We start from the raw sequence: 20000 nt of genomic DNA, 5'->3' as shown, positions 1-20000 counted from the left end.
ATTATCGCTCCACTTGTTGCTCGTTTCGCTGCCGGCTTCTCTGGAGTTGCTGGGCAGCAGCAGTCCACGGAGAGTCACGTGATCAGGGTGGGGTGATGACACCTCACCTGAGTGAGAGTCTGCCTGGGCTGCACTCGCTCTCTGATCTGTTTGACGTTGCTTCCAACAAGACGTGCCTCTCCAGCTGTCCATTGCTGGCCCTTGTTGGAAGATCATCTCTGTCGCTTTCTTGGTGTTGGTCCTGTACAACTCTGTTTGCAGAGCATGGCCTAGACTTAGTGATTTTTCGACGTTGTACTGAGGTTGTGTGTCTCATAGACACTCTGAGAAACTCAGGTCCTGAGCTGTAGCTTCTGACCTAACTTGTACTGGTATCTGTGTACTGTCACAGTCGGGGATTTTCTAATGCTGAACTTAGATTCAGTAGTATGGGAGTTTTGTGACTTTTGTGGAGAATCTGCAGATGGTCCCTACTTAGTGTCGTTATATTATCTCCTTGTTCCTGATTCTGTGTCCCTGTTGCTTGTTGTATTGCTGTTCGGCTTAACAGTCGTTTTATTGTTCAAACAAGCTGTTCTGATTGCCAGGTTGGTCAAGAAGTTAGTTTATGTGAGGACTTTTAGTCAGTCACTGGTTAAGTCGAGTCGAGTCTTGAGACATAGCGAACTACTTAGAGCACTTACACACATACACACAAACTTACTTGTATATAATTATGTTATTAAATGCTAACAATGTACCAGACGGTACTTAAAAGCCACAAAGATGTGATATGTATCTTCAGCACAATACTACTGTACACCAGAGAAGTGTACCAACTTGTATCCTATATTATATTCAATTGGTTACTATAATTTACTTTGATAATAAGCGCCTAGACAACTTTATTGTTATTAATAAGCTTATTAAATTTTAATTTCTTTAGTTAGTAGCCTACCAGTTGTAATCCTGAAGCACTATTGAATCTTACTAAATTCTAATGGATAATTGGAGCAGGGTACTGACTACTTGTTACAAGAACCTAGTAACAGGCTGGATGCTAGAAGGGCATCTCTATGCTTATTAGATATCGCGTTTTTTGTAACACTCAACACTCACTCAACACACTCAACACACTCACTCAGTACATTCAACACACTCACTCAGTACACTTTCTCAGCACACCCAGCACACTCACTCAACACACTCAACACACTCACTCAAAACACTCACTCAACGCACTCAGCACACTCAACACACTCAACACTCAAAACACTCACTCAAAACACTCACTCAACACACTCGCTCAACACTCAGTACACTCACTCAACACACTCACTCAACACACTTACTCAGTACACTCACTCAACACACTCAGTACACTCAACACACTCAACACACTCAGTACACTCAACACACTTACTCAGTACACTCACACAACACACTCAGTACACTCACTCAACACACTCACTCAGCACACTTACTCAACACACTCAACACACTCACTCAACACACTCACTCAACACATTCACTCAACACACTCACTCAACACACTCACTCAACACATTCACTCAACACATTCACTCAACACACTCACTCAACACACTCACTCAACACAGTACACTCACTCAACACACTCACTCAGTACACTCAACACACTCAACACACTCAGTACACTCAACACAACACAGTACACTTACTCAACACACTCACTCAACACACTCACTCAGTACACTCAACACAACACACTCACTCAGTACACTCACTCAACACAACACACTCACTCAGTACACTCACACTCAACACGCTCACTCAGTACACTCACTCAACACACTCAACACACTCACTCAACACACTCAACACACTCACTCAACACTCTCACTCAACACACTCAGTACACTCACTCAATACACTCAGTACATTAAACACACTCACTCAGTACATTTACTCAGCACACCCAACACACTCACTCAGCACACTCACTCAACACACTCACTCAACACACTCAGCGCACTCACTCAACACACTCGCTCAACACACTCAACGCACTCAACACACTCAGTACACTCACTCAACACACTCTCTGAATACACTCAACACAATGAATACACTCAACGCACTCACTCAACACATTCACTCAACATACTCACTGAATACACTCAACACACTCACCCAACACACTCAACATGCTCACTCAACACACTCACCCAACACACTCAACGCACTCACTGAATACACTCACTCAACACACTCAACACACTAACTGAATACACTTACTCAACACACTCACCCAACGCACTCACTGAATACACTCAACACACGCAGCGCACTCACTGAAGACACTCAACACACTCATCACACTCACTCAACACACTCACTCAATACACTTTCTCGACACACTCAATCAAAGCACTCACTTGACATAGTCAACACTCACTCGACACACTCAATACATTCACTTGACACACTCAGCACTCACTCAAAATGCACACTCAGCTCACTCAACACTCACTCAACTCACTCAACGCACTCAGCCCACTCACTCAACGCACTCAGCTCACTCAACACACTTAGCTCACTCAACACACTCAGCTCACTCACTCAACACTCACTCATCTCACTCACTCAACACACTCACTCAACACACTCAACTCACTCAACACACTCACTCATCTCACTCAACACACTCAGCTCACTCACTCAACACACTCACTCGTCTCACTCATCACACTCAGCTCACTCACTCAACACACTAACTCATCTCACTCACTCAACACACTCATCTCACTCACTGAACACACTCTCTCAACTCACTCACTCAACACATTCACTCATCTCACTCATCACACTCAGCACACTCACTCAGCACACTCTCTCAACTCACTCGCTCAACACACTCAACTCACTCAACACACTCACTCATCTCACTCAACACACTCAGCTCACTCAACACGCTCACTCACTCAACACACTTAGCTCACTCAACACGCTCACTCACTCAACACACTTAGCTCACTCAACACACTCAGCTCACTCACTCAACACTCACTCATCTCACTCACTCAACACACTCAACTCACTCAACACACTCACTCATCTCACTCACTCAACACACTCTCTCAACTCACTCACTCAACACACTCAACTCACTCAACACACTCACTCAACTCACTCAACACACTCACTCAACACACTCACTCATCTCACTCACTCAACACACTCTCTCAACTCACTCACTCAACACACTCAACTCACTCAACACACTCACTCATCTCACTCAACACACTCAACTCACTCAACACACTCACTCAACTCACTCAACACACTCACTCATCTCACTCAACACACTCAGCTCACTCAACACACTCACTCATCTCACTCAACACACTCAACTCACTCAACACACTCACTCATCTCACTCAACACAGTCACTCATCTCACTCAACACACTCAACTCACTCAACACACTCACTCAACTCACTCAACACACTCACTCATCTCACTCAACACACTCAGCTCACTCAACACACTCACTCAACTCACTCAACACCCTCAACTCACTCAACACCCTCAACTCACTCAACACCCTCAACTCACTCAACACCCTCAACTCACTCAACACCCTCAACTCACTCAACACCCTCAACTCACTCAACACCCTCAACTCACTCAACACACTCACTCATCTCACTCACTCAACACTCTCTCAACTCACTCAACACACTCAACTCACTCAACACACTCAACTCACTCAACACACTCACTCATCTCACTCACTCAACACTCACTCAACACACTCACTCAACACACTCAACTCACTCAACACACTCAACTCACTCAACACACTCATCTCACTCAACACACTCAACTCACTCAACTCACTCAACACACTCAACTCACTCAACACACTGGCCTCACTCGTCACCTCACACTTCTTATCATTATGTTCACTTGTTTGATGGTTCACTCATCACTGATGACTGATGATGAACAAATGGATATTCATGTCTGAATTGTGATCACTGTCAGCATTATCAGCAGTGTCCGCTGACACACTCTTATTATTATTATTATTATTATTATTATTATTATTATTATTTTAGGTTGTGTAAATTATAATGTGCTAATTTTATTAATAACTCTTTTTGTGAGATAATTAGAGTAATCTCTGGTGGTGAGAAGTAAGTCGGTATTCGACTCTTTTGGTTATCCTGAGGTCCGTGGTTCGATCCCCGGTGCGGGTAGAAACATTGGGACCTGCTGTCCATGTTCACCCATCAGTAATATAGGAACCTGGGTGTTAGTCGACTGGTGTGGCTCGCATCCTGGGGACAAAATTGACCTACTCTGCCGAAGATACTCTGCATAAAAATAGCCTGGTTGATCAATCCCTGATCCACCATGAAGCCTGGTCACAGCTCGGGCTGGGGAGGGGCCTTTATTCCCGAAACCCTCTCCAGGTATACTCCAGGCATAACAAGGGGCTTTCTCTATAGTGATATGTCATTGATGTCAGCTAGACCTGTATACCTTGTACATGTACTTGTAGAAATAATTATTAATAATATTAGTACGTGTCTCTGGCCTCTAGATCAGTAGTCCCTTAACTATCAGTATGGCAGGGCCAGTTTGAAAAGCAAATTTAAAGGAAGGCCTAATTTTGTAATGATGGATTTTAACATTAATGTTATAGGTAGCCGTACTTGAGTACTAATTATATGGTTAGTGTCGCTAAGTTAACACAGGTTAAGCTCCGGACAACCTTCACTCTTCATTTCCTTCCTAACATCTAATTTAAATATATAGAAGAACAGTTTCTATCAGTGTAGACATCATCGTGGTGCGGTGTAGCAGGTGCTACATGTGCTACTAGCACAGGTACTAGCAGGTGCTACATGTACTACTAGCACAGGTACTAGCAGGTGCTACATGTACTACTAGCACAGGTACTAGCAGGTGCTACATGTACTACTAGCACAGGTACTAGCAGGTGCTACATGTACTACTAGCACAGGTACTAGCAGGTGCTACATGTACTACTAGCACAGGTACTAGCAGGTGCTACATGTACTACTAGCACAGGTACTAGCAGGTGCTACATGTACTACTAGCACAGGTACTAGCAGGTGCTACATGTACTACTAGCACAGGTACTAGCAGGTGCTACATGTGCTACTAGCACAGGTACTAGCAGGTGCTACATGTGCTACTAGCACAGGTACTAGCAGGTGCTACATGTGCTACTAGCACAGGTACTAGCAGGTGCTACATGTGCTACTAGCACAGGTACTAGCAGGTGCTACATGTACTACTAGCACAGGTACTAGCAGGTGCTACATGTGCTACTAGCACAGGTACTAGCAGGTGCTACATGTACTACTAGCACAGGTACTAGCAGGTGCTACATGTGCTACTAGCACAGGTACTAGCAGGTGCTACATGTGCTACTAGCACAGGTACTAGCAGGTGCTACATGTGCTACTAGCACAGGTACTAGCAGGTGCTACATGTGCTACTAGCACAGGTACTAGCAGGTGCTACATGTACTACTAGCACAGGTACTAGCAGGTGCTACATGTGCTACTAGCACAGGTACTAGCAGGTGCTACATGTACTACTAGCACAGGTACTAGCAGGTGCTACATGTGCTACTAGCACAGGTACTAGCAGGTGCTACATGTACTACTAGCACAGGTACTAGCAGGTGCTACATGTGCTACTAGCACAGGTACTAGCAGGTGCTACATGTGCTACTAGCACAGGTACTAGCAGGTGCTACATGTGCTACTAGCACAGGTACTAGCAGGTGCTACATGTGCTACTAGCACAGGTACTAGCAGGTGCTACATGTACTACTAGCACAGGTACTAGCAGGTGCTACATGTGCTACTAGCACAGGTACTAGCAGGTGCTACATGTGCTACTAGCACAGGTACTAGCAGGTGCTACATGTGCTACTAGCACAGGTACTAGCAGGTGCTACATGTGCTACTAGCACAGGTACTAGCAGGTGCTACATGTGCTACTAGCACAGGTACTAGCAGGTGCTACATGTGCTACTAGCACAGGTACTAGCAGGTGCTACATGTGCTACTAGCACAGGTACTAGCAGGTGCTACATGTACTACTAGCACAGGTACTAGCAGGTGCTACATGTGCTACTAGCACAGGTACTAGCAGGTGCTACATGTACTACTAGCACAGGTACTAGCAGGTGCTACATGTGCTACTAGCACAGGTACTAGCAGGTGCTACATGTGCTACTAGCACAGGTACTAGCAGGTGCTACATGTACTACTAGCACAGGTACTAGCAGGTGCTACATGTGCTACTAGCACAGGTACTAGCAGGTGCTACATGTACTACTAGCAGATGCTACATGTACTACTAGCAGGTGCTACATATACTACTAGCAGGTGCTGCGTGTACTACTAGCAGATGCTACATGTACTACTAGCAGGTGCTACATGTGCTACTAGCAGATGCTACATGTGCTACTAGCAGGTGCTACATGTACTACTAGCACAGGTACTACATGTGCTACTAGCACAGGTACTAGCAGGTGCTACATATACTACTAGCAGGTGCTACATGTACTACTAGCAGGTGCTACATGTACTACTAGCAGGTGCTACATGTACTACTAGCAGGTGCTACATGTACTACTAGCAGGTGCTACATGTGCTACTAGCAGGTGCTACATGTACTACTAGCAGGTGCTACATGTACTACTAGCAGGTGCTACATGTGCTACTAGCAGGTGCTACATGTACTACTAGCAGGTGCTACATGTGCTACTAGCAGGTGCTACATGTACTACTAGCAGGTGCTACATGTACTACTAGCAGGTGCTACATATACTACTAGCAGGTGCTACATGTACTACTAGCAGGTGCTACATGTACTACTAGCAGGTGCTACATGTGCTACTAGCAGGTGCTACATGTACTACTAGCAGGTGCTACATGTACTACTAGCAGGTGCTACATGTGCTACTAGGATAAGCAGGTACTGACCAGCAGGTTATTCAAGGTAGCAATGAGGCTTTGGTGCAAAATCCCTTTAAATACATTTTTTTGTAAGTGTCGACACTATGCAGTAGTGAACCCACATACAAGTGTCGACACTATGCAGTAGTGAACCCACATACAAGTGTCGACACTATGCAGTGGTGAACCCACATACAAGTGTCGACACTATGAAGTGGTGAACCCACATACAAGTGTCGACACTATGAAGTGGTGAACCCACATACAAGTGTCGACACTATACAGTGGTGAACCCACACACAAGTGTCGACACTATGAAGTGGTGAACCCACATACAAGTGTCGACACTATGCAGAGTGAACCCACACACAAGTGTCGACACTATGCAGTGGTGAACCCACATACAGGTGGATTCATGACTTCACGTGAGTGGCCCCAACATGGGGCCTTGGAGCCCCAGGTTGGGGACCCCTACTCTATATCGTCGTAAGCAGATTATGTATCCTAAGACTTACCAACAAGCTGGTCAGGTTTAGGGAAAAGTTTGGATTTATTTGGCCTGAGTGGGTTCCATTTTTACCCGGGAGAGAAACTAAGAGAATTGAAATACTGTATTTCTGATTTGCGTGTGATAATTTCTGAGAGTTTGCGTGTGATAATTTCTGAGAGTTTTCTGCTAATAGTCTTTTACACCTCGAAGCTGACAGCTTGATAATGCAACCTCTGAGTGGCTTTAAGCTTTTTAAAGAACAGAAGGCAAAATACCGTGACTGGAACAATACACAGTAACCCGACTTTGACCATTTACAAAGTCACGGTGACTTTGTAAATGGCCAAAGTCGGACCGCAAAGTCTCTCTCCTATGTGTGGGCTATCTGTGTGTGTGTTCAACTTCATGTGCTGCGGTATTTTAGGATATTTGTCTCTCTGAGATAAGAAAATGCCTCTTCGGCTTGGCTTCAAACCTGGTGCTTCATAATGGAAGGTTTGAATTAGTTTCGGGGTCGTGTATGTCTTAAATTTGCCACTTTTTCACTGAGGAAACTGGGTTAGTTTGTCTATGTGATAACTGCTGGATGTCTCTTCCTTTTCGCTTCTCATCTTCGACACTGAGATATAAAATTTATGCCGCACTCTGCACTATTCCTTTCGCGTGCGTTGCCGTACATTATCATACACAAATAACCAGCACATAGGAGAAAGAAGCTTATGACGACGTTTCGGCGGGGCTGGTTAGTGGTCCAAGTCGGACCGAAACGTCGTTATGTGTTTATCTGGCTTATGTGCGGGATATTTGTGTGTTATTCCAGTCACTGTATTGTGTAAGTTTTTTTTTTTCTTACTGTAATTATTCCTATACACGGAGGGGAGGGAGGCGCGCTAAACCCGTCGGGGGGTTATACAGCGTCTCTGTCTCTACCTTTAACTGGGTCTGGATCAAATCCTACTTGGAACAAAACCTACTTGGATCAAATTACTTGGATCAAATCCTACTTAGATTAAATATTTGGATCAAAACTTACTTGGATCAAATCCTATTTAGGTCAAATCCTACTTGGATCAAGTCCTACACTGTGTAAGGGGATCCGGTACTGTTGTTATAAGCATCACCGACCTTTCAGACACAATAAGCTGCAACACTGCAACAAAAAGTGCAAAGTTGTGCTGACGGACGTGAGCTGACAGCTTGATCTCATGAGGTTCAAGCTTTCAGCTTGAAGGGTCAACTTGAAGGGTAACCTTGAAGGGTCAGCTTGAAGAGTCAGCTTGAATGGACAGCTTGAAGGGTCAGCTTGAAGGGTCAACTTGAAGGGTAACCTTGAAGGGTCAGCTTGAAGAGTCAGCTTGAATGGACAGCTTGAAGGGTCAGCTTGAAGGGAAAGCTTGAATGATTAGTTTGAAGGGACAGCTTGAAGGGCCAGCTTGAAAGGTCAGCTTGAAGGGAAAGCTTGAAAGGTCAGCTTGAAGGGAAAGCTTGAAAGGTCAGCTTGAAGGGAAAGCTTGAAAGGTCAGCTTGAAGGGAAAGCTTGAAAGGTCAGCTTGAAGGGAAAGCTTGAAAGGTCAGCTTGAAGGGAAAGCTTGAAAGGTCAGCTTGAAGGGAAAGCTTGAAAGGTCAGCTTGAAGGGACAGCTTGAAAGGTCAGCTTGAAGGGAAAGCTTGAAAGGTCAGCTTGAAGGGAAAGCTTGAAAGGTCAGCTTGAAGGGAAAGCTTGAAAGGTCAGCTTGAAGGGAAAGCTTGAAAGGTCAGCTTGAAGGGAAAGCTTGAAAGGTCAGCTTGAAGGGAAAGCTTGAAAGGTCATCTTGAAGGGAAAGCTTGAAAGGTCAGCTTGAAGGGAAAGCTTGAAAGGTCAGCTTGAAGGGAAAGCTTGAAAGGTCAGCTTGAAGGGAAAGCTTGAAAGGTCAGCTTGAAGGGAAAGCTTGAAAGGTCAGCTTGAAGGGACAGCTTGAAAGGTCAGCTTGAAGGGAAAGCTTGAAAGGTCAGCTTGAAGGGAAAGCTTGAAAGGTCAGCTTGAAGGGAAAGCTTGAAAGGTCAGCTTGAAGGGAAAGCTTGAAAGGTCAGCTTGAAGAGGACGTTGTCATTATTGCAATGCCAGGATCAGAATAATTTGATTTTTGATGGATTATGTTGATACCTCCAGGTCGTGCGTCGGATACTCCAGGTCGTGCGTCGGATACTCCAGGTCGTGCGTCGGATACTCCAGGTCGTGCGTCGGATACTCCAGGTCGTGCGTCGGATACTCCAGGTCGTGGGTCGGATACTCCAGGTCGTGCGTCGGATACTCCAGGTAGTGCGTCGGATACTCCAGGTAGTGCGTTGGATACTCCAGGTCGTGCGTCGGATACTCCAGGTCGTGCGTCGGATACTCCAGGTCGTGCGTCGGATACTCCAGGTAGTGCGTCGGATACTCCAGGTAGTGCGTCGGATACTCCAGGTCGTGCGTTGGATACTCCAGGTCGTGCGTCGGATACTCCAGGTCGTGCGTCGGATACTCCAGGTCGTGCGTCGGATACTCCAGGTCGTGCGTCGGATACTCCAGGTCGTGCGTCAGATACTCCAGGTCGTGCGTCGGATACTCCAGGTCGTGCGTCGGATACTCCAGGTCGTGCGTCGGATACTCCAGGTCGCGCGTCGGACACTTCAGGTCGTGCGTCGGATACTCCAGGTAGTGCGTCGGATACTCCAGGTCGTGCGTCGGATACTCCAGGTCGTGCGTCGGAAACCTCCAGGAAATCCAACTTGGGGCGCATAGAACTCCCCGGAACTGCAGGACGTCCCAGGACTCCTGCAGGACCTCCCAGGACTCCTGCAAGACGTCCCAGGACTCCTACAGGACGTGCCAGGTCTCCTGCAGGACCTCCCAGGACTTCTGTAAGACGTCCCAGGACTCCTACAGGACGTCCCAGGACTCCTGCAGGACCTCCCAGGACTCCTGCAAGACGTCCCAGGACTCCTACAGGACGTGCCAGGTCTCCTGCAGGACCTCCCAGGACTCCTGTAAGACGTCCCAGGACTCCTACAGGACGTCCCAGGACTCCTGCAGGACCTCCCAGGACTCCTGCAAGACGTCCCAGGACTCCTACAGGACGTGCCAGGTCTCCTGCAGGACCTCCCAGGACTCCTGTAAGACGTCCCAGGACTCCTACAGGACGTGCCAGGTCTCCTGCAGGACCTCCCAGGACTCCTGCAAGACGTCCCAGGACTCCTACAGGACGTGCCAGGTCTCCTGCAGGACCTCCCAGGACTCCTGCAAGACGTCCCAGGACTCCTACAGTACGTGCCAGGTCTCCTGCAGGACCTCCCAGGACTCCTGCAAGACGTCCCAGGACTCCTACAGGACGTGCCAGGTCTCCTGCAGGACCTCCCAGGACTCCTGCAAGACGTCCCAGGACTCCTACAGGACGTCCCAGGACTCCTGCAGGACCTCCCAGGACTCCTGCAGGACCTCCCAGGACTCCTGCAGGACCTTCCATTATACTTGATGCTTCAATCGTGAAAATACTAAGTGCCTGGCGACCTTAAATACGAAATTTTTCCACTGCCCTAAAATGTGCCTGAGGGAGAGAGAGAGAGAGAGAGAGAGAGAGAGAGAGAGAGAGTGAGAGAGAGAGAGAGAGAGAGAGAATGAGAGACAGAGAGAGAGAGAAACCATACCCCCGTCCGGGATTGAACCCGCGGTCATAGAGTCTCAAAACTCCAGCCCGTCGCGTTAGCCACTAGACGGCAGTGAAGGGACTTGAGCTAGAGTTCGTCACGGCCACGCTAGCTGGAGATTCGTCTGTAAAAACTTGCATTTGTGGTCACAGTGGTGCCTGTGCTAACCTTCCTATGGTGTAGAAATATACCTAGTTGGATGAATCTTATTGTGGCTAGCTGGTCTAGTGGCTAACGCGACGGGCTGGAGTTTTGAGACTCTATGACCGCGGGTTCAATCCCGGCCGGGGTATGGTTTGTTTGCAATCGTGTCATTACGATTTCGTGAGTCAGAGAGAGAGAGAGAGAGAGAGAGAGAGAGAGAGAGAGAGTTCAATAATAATACTAACATTTATCTCCCTAAAAACATTGACCTGAGTTCAGAGTTTTCATTGAACTTTCTTTTATATAATAACAATGATTTATTTAACCTCTGTAATATACATACATTTTCTTGGCTGTTTATGAAAACTCATGAAATTCGTCTTTTCAATTCTCATAAATTTTTAAGTGACTAAACTCTCAGTTTCCATAATTCTTCAGTCAAATTCCCAAACATTTTTCTCTGTTTCAAAAGATGTGAATTTTAAGTTGCAGGAGTCTCTTTTATTTTTCGTATTTTATAAATACCCGCATTTGAAAACGAGAAGACGGAATTAATTCTGGGAAATGCTGAGATCGTCGACAGTTTAAGAATATCGGCGGAGCGGAATTACTTTCGGGTAATACTTTACAGGAAATTTTCTTGGTTGTAATTTGCATTTATAATAAGAGTTTCCTCAGTATTTTAAAATTTTTATCGGGAGAACGACGCATCCATTGCCGCCGCCGCTCCCTAATCCACATGGGCAATTGAATCAGATTTAAAAAAAAGATTTTTGATATTGGGAAGGAAAGTAGAGAGAGAGAGGTGTGGGGGGCCAGTTATACTAGTGCAGCTCTCTCATTGGCTGATCTGCTGAGGTGAACTAGGCTGTGATTGGTGCAGCTGTATAAACTAACTGGTGTAGTGTGTGTGTGTTGCAAGGGGGAGTGTTGTAGTGTGTTGTGTGTTATGTATTGTGTGTTGTAGTGTGTGGTAATGTTGTAGTGTGTGGTAATGTTGTAGTGTGTGGTGGTGGCATTGTAGTGTGTGGTGGTGGTGTTGCAGTGTGTGGTGGTGTTGCAGTGTGTGGTGGTGGTGTTGCAGTGTGTGGCGGTGTTACAGTGTGTGGTAATGTTGTAGTGTGTGGTAGCGTTACAGTGTGTGCTGGTGGTGGTGTTACAGTATGTGGTAGTGTTACAGTGTGTGGCAATGCTGTAGTGTGTGGTGGCGTTGCAGTGTGTGCTGGTGGTGGTGTTACAGTATGTGGTAGTGTTACAGTGTGTGGCAATGCTGTAGTGTGTGGTGGCGTTGCAGTGTGTGGTGGTGGTGTTACAGTATGTGGTGGTGGTGTTGCAGTGTGTGGCGGTGTTACAGTGTGTGGTAATGTTGTAGTGTATGGCGGTGTTGCAGTGTGTGGTAATGTTGTACTGTGTGGTGGTGTTGCAGTGTGTGGTGGTTTTTGCAGTGTGTGGTGGTGCTGCAGTGTGTGGTGGTGCTGCAGTGTGTCGTAATGTTGTAGTGTGTGGTGGTGTTGCAGTGTGTGGTGGTGTTGCAGTGAGTGGTAATGTTGTACTGTGTGGTGATGGTGTTGCAGTGTGTGGTGATGTTGCAGTGTGTGGTGGTGGTGTTGCAGTGAGTGGTAATGTTGTAGTGTGTGGTGTTGTTGCAGTGTGTGGTGCTGTTGTTGTAGTGAGTGGTAATGTTATAGTGTGTGGTGGTGTTACAGTGTGTGGTGGTGGTGTTGCAGTGTGTGGTGGTGGTGGTGTTGCAGTGTGTGGTGGTGGTGTTGCAGTGTGTGTGGTGGTGTTTCAGTGTGGTGGTGGTGTTGCAGTGTATGGTGGTGGTGTTGCAGTGTGGTGGTGGTGTTGCAGTGTGTGTGTGGTGGTGGTGTTGTAGTGTGTGGTGGTGTTGCAGTGTGTGGTGGTGGTGTTGCAGTGTGTGGTGGTGGTGTTGCTTTGTGTGGTGGTGGTGTTGCAGTGTGTGGTGGTGGTGTTGCAGTGTGTGGTGGTGGTGTTGCAGTGTGTGGTGGTGTTGCAGTGTGTGGTGGTGGTGTTGCTTTGTGTGGTGGTGGTGTCGCAGTGTGTGGTGGTGGTGTTGCAGTGTGGTGGTGGTGTTGCAGTGTGGTGGTGGTGTTGCAGTGTGTGGTGGTGGTGTTGCAGTGTGGTGGTGGTGTTGCAGTGTGTGGTGGTGGTGTTCCAGTGTGTGGTGGTGGTGTTGCAGTGTGTGGTGGTGGTGTTACAGTGTGTGGTGGTGGTGTTCCAGTGTGGTGGTGGTGTTCCAGTGTGGTGTTGCAGTGTGGTGGTGGTGTTGCAGTGTGTGGTGGTGGTGTTGCAGTGTGGTGGTGGTGTTGCAGTGTGTGTGGTGGTGGTGTTGCAGTGTGGTGGTGGTGTTGCAGTGTGTGGTGGTGGTGTGCAGTGTGTGGTGGTGGTGTTGCAGTGTGTGGTGGTGGTGGTGTTGCAGTGTGTGGTGGTGGTGTTGCAGTGTGTGGTGGTGGTGTTGCAGTGTATGGTGGTGGTATTGCAGTGTGGTGGTGGCGTTGCAGTGTGTGGTGGTGGTGTTGCAGTGTGTGGTGGTGGTGTTGCAGTGTGTGGTGGTGGTGGTGTTGCAGTGTGTGGTGGTGGTGTTGCAGTGTGGTGGTGGTGTTGCAGTGTGTGGTGGTAGTGTTGCAGTGTGGTGGTGGTGTTGCAGTGTGTGGTGGTGGTGTTGCAGTATGGTGGTGGTGTTGCAGTGTGTGGTGGTGGTGTTGCAGTGTGTGGTGGTGGTGTTGCAGTGTGTGGTGGTGGTGCTGCACTGTGGTGGTGGTGTTGCAGTGTGGTGGTGGTGTTGCAGTGTGGTGGTGGTGTTGCAGTGTGTGGTGGTGGTGCTGCACTGTGGTGGTGGTGTTGCAGTGTGGTGGTGGTGTTGCAGTGTGTGGTGGTGGTGCTGCACTGTGGTGGTGGTGTTGCAGTGTGGTGGTGGTGTTGCAGTGTGTGGTGGTGGTGTTGCAGTGTGTGGTGGTGTTGCAGTGTGTGGTGGTGGTGGTGTTGCAGTGTGTGGTGGTGTTGACTACGTAATGTGTGTCACTTTGTTTGTGGATGAACCATACGTACAAATTCCTCTAATGCACGTAATATATTGCTTAATAAAACACAACAAGTGTACATGTGCTCACACAACACACTTATAATTTCACCACCTTTTAACGTTCTCATTAAACTGTAAATATATACATATATACGAATAAATATAGGTAGTAGGTTGGTAGACAGCAACCACCCAGGGAAGTACTACCGTCCTGCCAGATGACTGTGAAACAAAAACCTGTAACTGTTTTGCATGATGGTAGGATTGCTGGTTTCTTTTTCTGTCTCATAAACACGCTAAGATAACAGGGATATCTTGCTACTCCTACTTACACTTTGGTCACACTTCATAGACACGCACATGCATATATATATATATACATACATCTAGGTTTTTCTCCTTTTTCTAAATAGCTCTTGTTCTTTTTTATTTCTTCTATTGTCCATGGGGAAGTGGAAAAGAATCTTTCCTCCGTAAGCCATGCGTGTCGTATGAGGCGACTAAAATGCCGGGAGCAATGGGCTAGTAACCCCTTCTCCTGTATACAATTACTAAAAAAGAGAAGAAGAAAAACTTTATAAAACTGGGTTGCTTAAATGTGCGTGGATGTAGTGCGGATGACAAGAAACAGATGATTGCTGATGTTATGAATGAAAAGAAGTTGGATGTCCTGGCCCTAAGCGAAACAAAGCTGAAGGGGGTAGGAGAGTTTCAGTGGGGGGAAATAAATGGGATTAAATCTGGAGTATCTGAGAGAGTTAGAGCAAAGGAAGGGGTAGCAGTAATGTTAAATGATCAGTTATGGAAGGAGAAAAGAGAATATGAATGTGTAAATTCAAGAATTATGTGGATTAAAGTAAAGGTTGGATGCGAGAAGTGGGTCATAATAAGCGTGTATGCACCTGGAGAAGAGAGGAATGCAGAGGAGAGAGAGAGATTTTGGGAGATGTTAAGTGAATGTATAGGAGCCTTTGAACCAAGTGAGAGAGTAATTGTGGTAGGGGACTTGAATGCTAAAGTAGGAGAAACTTTTAGAGAGGGTGTGGTAGGTAAGTTTGGGGTGCCAGGTGTAAATGATAATGGGAGCCCTTTGATTGAACTTTGTATAGAAAGGGGTTTAGTTATAGGTAATACATATTTTAAGAAGAAGAGGATAAATAAGTATACACGATATGATGTAGGGCGAAATGACAGTAGTTTGTTGGATTATGTATTGGTAGACAAAAGACTGTTGAGTAGACTTCAGGATGTACATGTTTATAGAGGGGCCACAGATATATCAGATCACTTTCTAGTTGTAGCTACACTGAGAGTAAAAGGTAGATGGGATACAAGGAGAATAGAAGCATCAGGGAAGAGAGAGGTAAAGGTTTATAAACTAAAAGAGGAGGCAGTTAGGGTAAGATATAAACAGCTATTGGAGGATAGATGGGCTAATGAGAGCATAGGCAATGGGGTCGAAGAGGTATGGGGTAGGTTTAAAAATGTAGTGTTAGAGTGTTCAGCAGAAGTTTGTGGTTACAGGAAAGTGGGTGCAGGAGGGAAGAGGAGCGATTGGTGGAATGATGATGTAAAGAGAGTAGTAAGGGAGAAAAAGCTAGCATATGAGAAGTTTTTACAAAGTAGAAGTGATGCAAGGAGGGAAGAGTATATGGAGAAAAAGAGAGAAGTTAAGAGAGTGGTGAAGCAATGTAAAAAGAGAGCAAATGAGAGAGTGGGTGAGATGTTATCAACAAATTTTGTTGAAAATAAGAAAAAGTTTTGGAGTGAGATTAACAAGTTAAGAAAGCCTAGAGAACAAATGGATTTGTCAGTTAAAAATAGGAGAGGAGAGTTATTAAATGGAGAGTTAGAGGTATTGGGAAGATGGAAGGAATATTTTGAGGAATTGTTAAATGTTGATGAAGATAGGGAAGCTGTGATTTCGTGTATAGGGCAAGGAGGAATAACATCTTGTAGGAGTGAGGAAGAGCCAGTTGTGAGTGTGGGGGAAGTTCGTGAGGCAGTAGGTAAAATGAAAGGGGGTAAGGCAGCCGGGATTGATGGGATAAAGATAGAAATGTTAAAAGCAGGTGGGGATATAGTTTTGGAGTGGTTGGTGCAATTATTTAATAAATGTATGGAAGAGGGTAAGGTACCTAGGGATTGGCAGAGAGCATGCATAGTTCCTTTGTATAAAGGCAAAGGGGATAAAAGAGAGTGCAAAAATTATAGGGGGATAAGTCTGTTGAGTGTACCTGGTAAAGTGTATGGTAGAGTTATAATTGAAAGAATTAAGAGTAAGACGGAGAATAGGATAGCAGATGAACAAGGAGGCTTTAGGAAAGGTAGGGGGTGTGTGGACCAGGTGTTTACAGTGAAACATATAAGTGAACAGTATTTAGATAAGGCTAAAGAGGTCTTTGTGGCATTTATGGATTTGGAAAAGGCGTATGACAGGGTGGATAGGGGGGCAATGTGGCAGATGTTGCAAGTGTATGGTGTAGGAGGTAGGTTACTGAAAGCAGTGAAGAGTTTTTACGAGGATAGCGAGGCTCAAGTTAGAGTATGTAGGAAAGAGGGAAATTTTTTCCCAGTAAAAGTAGGCCTTAGACAAGGATGTGTGATGTCACCGTGGTTGTTTAATATATTTATAGATGGGGTTGTAAGAGAAGTAAATGCGAGGGTCTTGGCAAGAGGCGTGGAGTTAAAAGATAAAGAATCACACACAAAGTGGGAGTTGTCACAGCTGCTCTTTGCTGATGATACTGTGCTCTTGGGAGATTCTGAAGAGAAGTTGCAGAGATTGGTGGATGAATTTGGTAGGGTGTGCAAAAGAAGAAAATTAAAGGTGAATACAGGAAAGAGTAAGGTTATGAGGATAACAAAAAGATTAGGTGATGAAAGATTGAATATCAGATTGGAGGGAGAGAGTATGGAGGAGGTGAACGTATTCAGATATTTGGGAGTGGACGTGTCAGCGGATGGGTCTATGAAAGATGAGGTGAATCATAGAATTGATGAGGGAAAAAGAGTGAGTGGTGCACTTAGGAGTCTGTGGAGACAAAGAACTTTGTCCTTGGAGGCAAAGAGGGGAATGTATGAGAGTATAGTTTTACCAACGCTCTTATATGGGTGTGAAGCGTGGGTGATGAATGTTGCAGCGAGGAGAAGGCTGGAGGCAGTGGAGATGTCATGTCTGAGGGCAATGTGTGGTGTGAATATAATGCAGAGAATTCGTAGTTTGGAAGTTAGGAGGAGGTGCGGGATTACCAAAACTGTTGTCCAGAGGGCTGAGGAAGGGTTGTTGAGGTGGTTCGGACATGTAGAGAGAATGGAGCGAAACAGAATGACTTCAAGAGTGTATCAGTCTGTAGTGGAAGGAAGGCGGGGTAGGGGTCGGCCTAGGAAGGGTTGGAGGGAGGGGGTAAAGGAGGTTTTGTGTGCGAGGGGCTTGGACTTCCAGCAGGCATGCGTGAGCGTGTTTGATAGGAGTGAATGGAGACAAATGGTTTTTAATACTTGACGTGCTGTTGGAGTGTGAGCAAAGTAACATTTATGAAGGGATTCAGGGAAACCGGCAGGCCGGACTTGAGTCCTGGAGATGGGAAGTACAGTGCCTGCACTCTGAAGGAGGGGTGTTAATGTTGCAGTTTAAAAACTGTAGTGTAAAGCACCCTTCTGGCAAGACAGTGATGGAGTGAATGATGGTGAAAGTTTTTCTTTTTCGGGCCACCCTGCCTTGGTGGGAATCGGCCGGTGTGATAATAAAAAAAAAAAAAAAATACGAATAAATAAAGTGTAACGAAGCCTTGTCTCATTGTTCAGTAATAACCCACATGGAGACAGAAACTTAGGAGATTCGACTCCTTTGTGGGAGTCTTCTGAGATATAAATCTATTTATATATAGTGTGTGTGTGTATGTTCATAATTCGCCGAGACGAGGAGGCAAATAAAATGTTCTCTGTACTTTAGACAGATTCGAACCCATGAAGACACATTGTACCTGGGCAGAGTCAAGCTCAGGTACTCTAACTTGCTCGTCTACAGATACCACATAACTTTTGGCAGAAAGCAGATGCTATCCAATGTTGTCCTCTTTGTTCTTTACTTTTTCCATGTTCTTTTCCGCGTCTTTAGCCTCTTTATTTTGTCTGATTAAATCAAGAGCTTTCTCTGTATCTTAACTCACTTTCTCTTGTTGTTACTCTCAGACACTTTCTAGCGAGGCTGGCCATCTCCCAGGTTGTCTGGTCACTCAATTCCCTGTCTCACTGCCTTCCATTTAGAAAATTTCTCATCCTTGCATGGTCCCCTCTTCTATAATCTAGTTAATTATCTCTACCTCTTTCTCTTCTCTCCTCTCCCACGTCTATCGATTATTCGAAGCTTAGCACCATGTGGTCACTAACTCCTGGTGGTAGCCCATATTCACTTTCAGATTCACTTAAGGTGAAAACCAGGTTAAGTTGAGCTGGATCGTCCCCTCTTCTCACTTTTGCTCTCAAATGGATATTCTTTGTTCTTTCTCCAGAGCTGCATTATTACCTGCTTTAAAAGGAGTTGTTAGTGTACAGCAATATTGCAGTCTGAAGAGAACCTGTGAATGAAAGAGTATCATTATTAGCTAGGCGTCTCTTGTTTGGAACTGGTCTAGCTATCTAGTCTGTTATTTTCCTTGCAGCTGTATAGTGAAGCAAAACTGGTTTCCGACCCTCCACGTAGATCCCTGTTCTCTCAATCTGTTTCTTTGTGACTGACATCTCCTTCAACCAGTATCTTTGCTTTAATTTTCCCCTCTGTGATGCTTTGTAATAGAATTTGTATTGTGGTCCCGTTGCTCTTATCTTATACCTGCCTGGATCTCCTGTTGTTCAGTAGTAGGTTATCAAACACTGCTACTGTTACAGTGAGTTCCCTGCTCCATATTTCTCCAGGTATAATATAGTCATTGAAATTGCTGGTGTCCATGTTTCTCAGCTACTTAAAACTGCCTTGATTCCTCTCCATTATTGCCACCCTTCTTCCTCTCTTCTCTCTTTATCTTCTCAATATGAAGTATCTCTCTGGGAATAATGCATTACTTATTATTCCAGAAAGTTGTGTGTGTGTGTCAGCCGAACAGAACACCTGATAACTTTACCCTTGAGGTAATGATATTGAGAAAGAGTTCCCAGTGGTGTCTGTGTAATACTTGTACAGGTGTCTCTTCAGTATTATCTTTGTGTGTAATATATTTTCGTATTCAAACAGGAACGTAGTATCGAATCCTCAGAATCACTTCTCAACTATATATATATATATATATATATATATATATATATATATATATATATATATATATATATATATATATATATATATGTATATATATATATATTGGAAGGAAGGCGGGGTAGGGGTCGGCCTAGGAAAGGTTAGAGGGAGGGGGTAAAACTGGTCAATTAGCAAGAAGTCATTTAAAATTAAGTCCTTTGTAAAATTTTATCTTATATGTTTAAAGATACGTATATTTTTTCATGTATGCTAATGTAAAAAAATAATATTTTTTTACCAAAAGAACCTTAGAAAACTAACCTAACCTTATTAAAACAAGCACAATTTAATTTAGCCTGATCCACCTGAATATATTTTAGATAAGTTTACAATAATTTAATAATAAACAAGCACAATTAAATATATATTTTTTCGTTACGTTCAGAATGATTTTAGC

General features: G+C 45.2%; 1 protein-coding gene across 2 annotated transcripts in view; it reads right to left on the bottom strand.

The window, feature by feature from the left end:
• The window catches only part of chp (leucine rich repeat containing G protein-coupled receptor chaoptin), a 605365-nt gene that overhangs the window by 576498 nt on the left and 8867 nt on the right, over window positions 1-20000 (bottom strand). The window contains exon 1 of one of the 2 annotated variants that reach the window (XM_070095442.1): window positions 8584-8728. The exons of the other annotated variant lie outside the window; for it this stretch is intronic. The gene's annotated coding sequence lies outside the window, so the exon portion shown is untranslated. Of the gene's footprint in view, window positions 1-8583; window positions 8729-20000 lie in introns of those variants that run through there. 2 annotated transcript variants of the gene reach the window in all.

This window comes from Cherax quadricarinatus, chromosome 50 (genome assembly GCF_038502225.1).
Source record: "Cherax quadricarinatus isolate ZL_2023a chromosome 50, ASM3850222v1, whole genome shotgun sequence".
Lineage (NCBI taxonomy): Eukaryota > Metazoa > Arthropoda > Malacostraca > Decapoda > Parastacidae > Cherax > Cherax quadricarinatus.
Note: the sequence above shows the minus strand (reverse complement) of the source record. Positions and strands in the feature narration are given on the sequence as shown.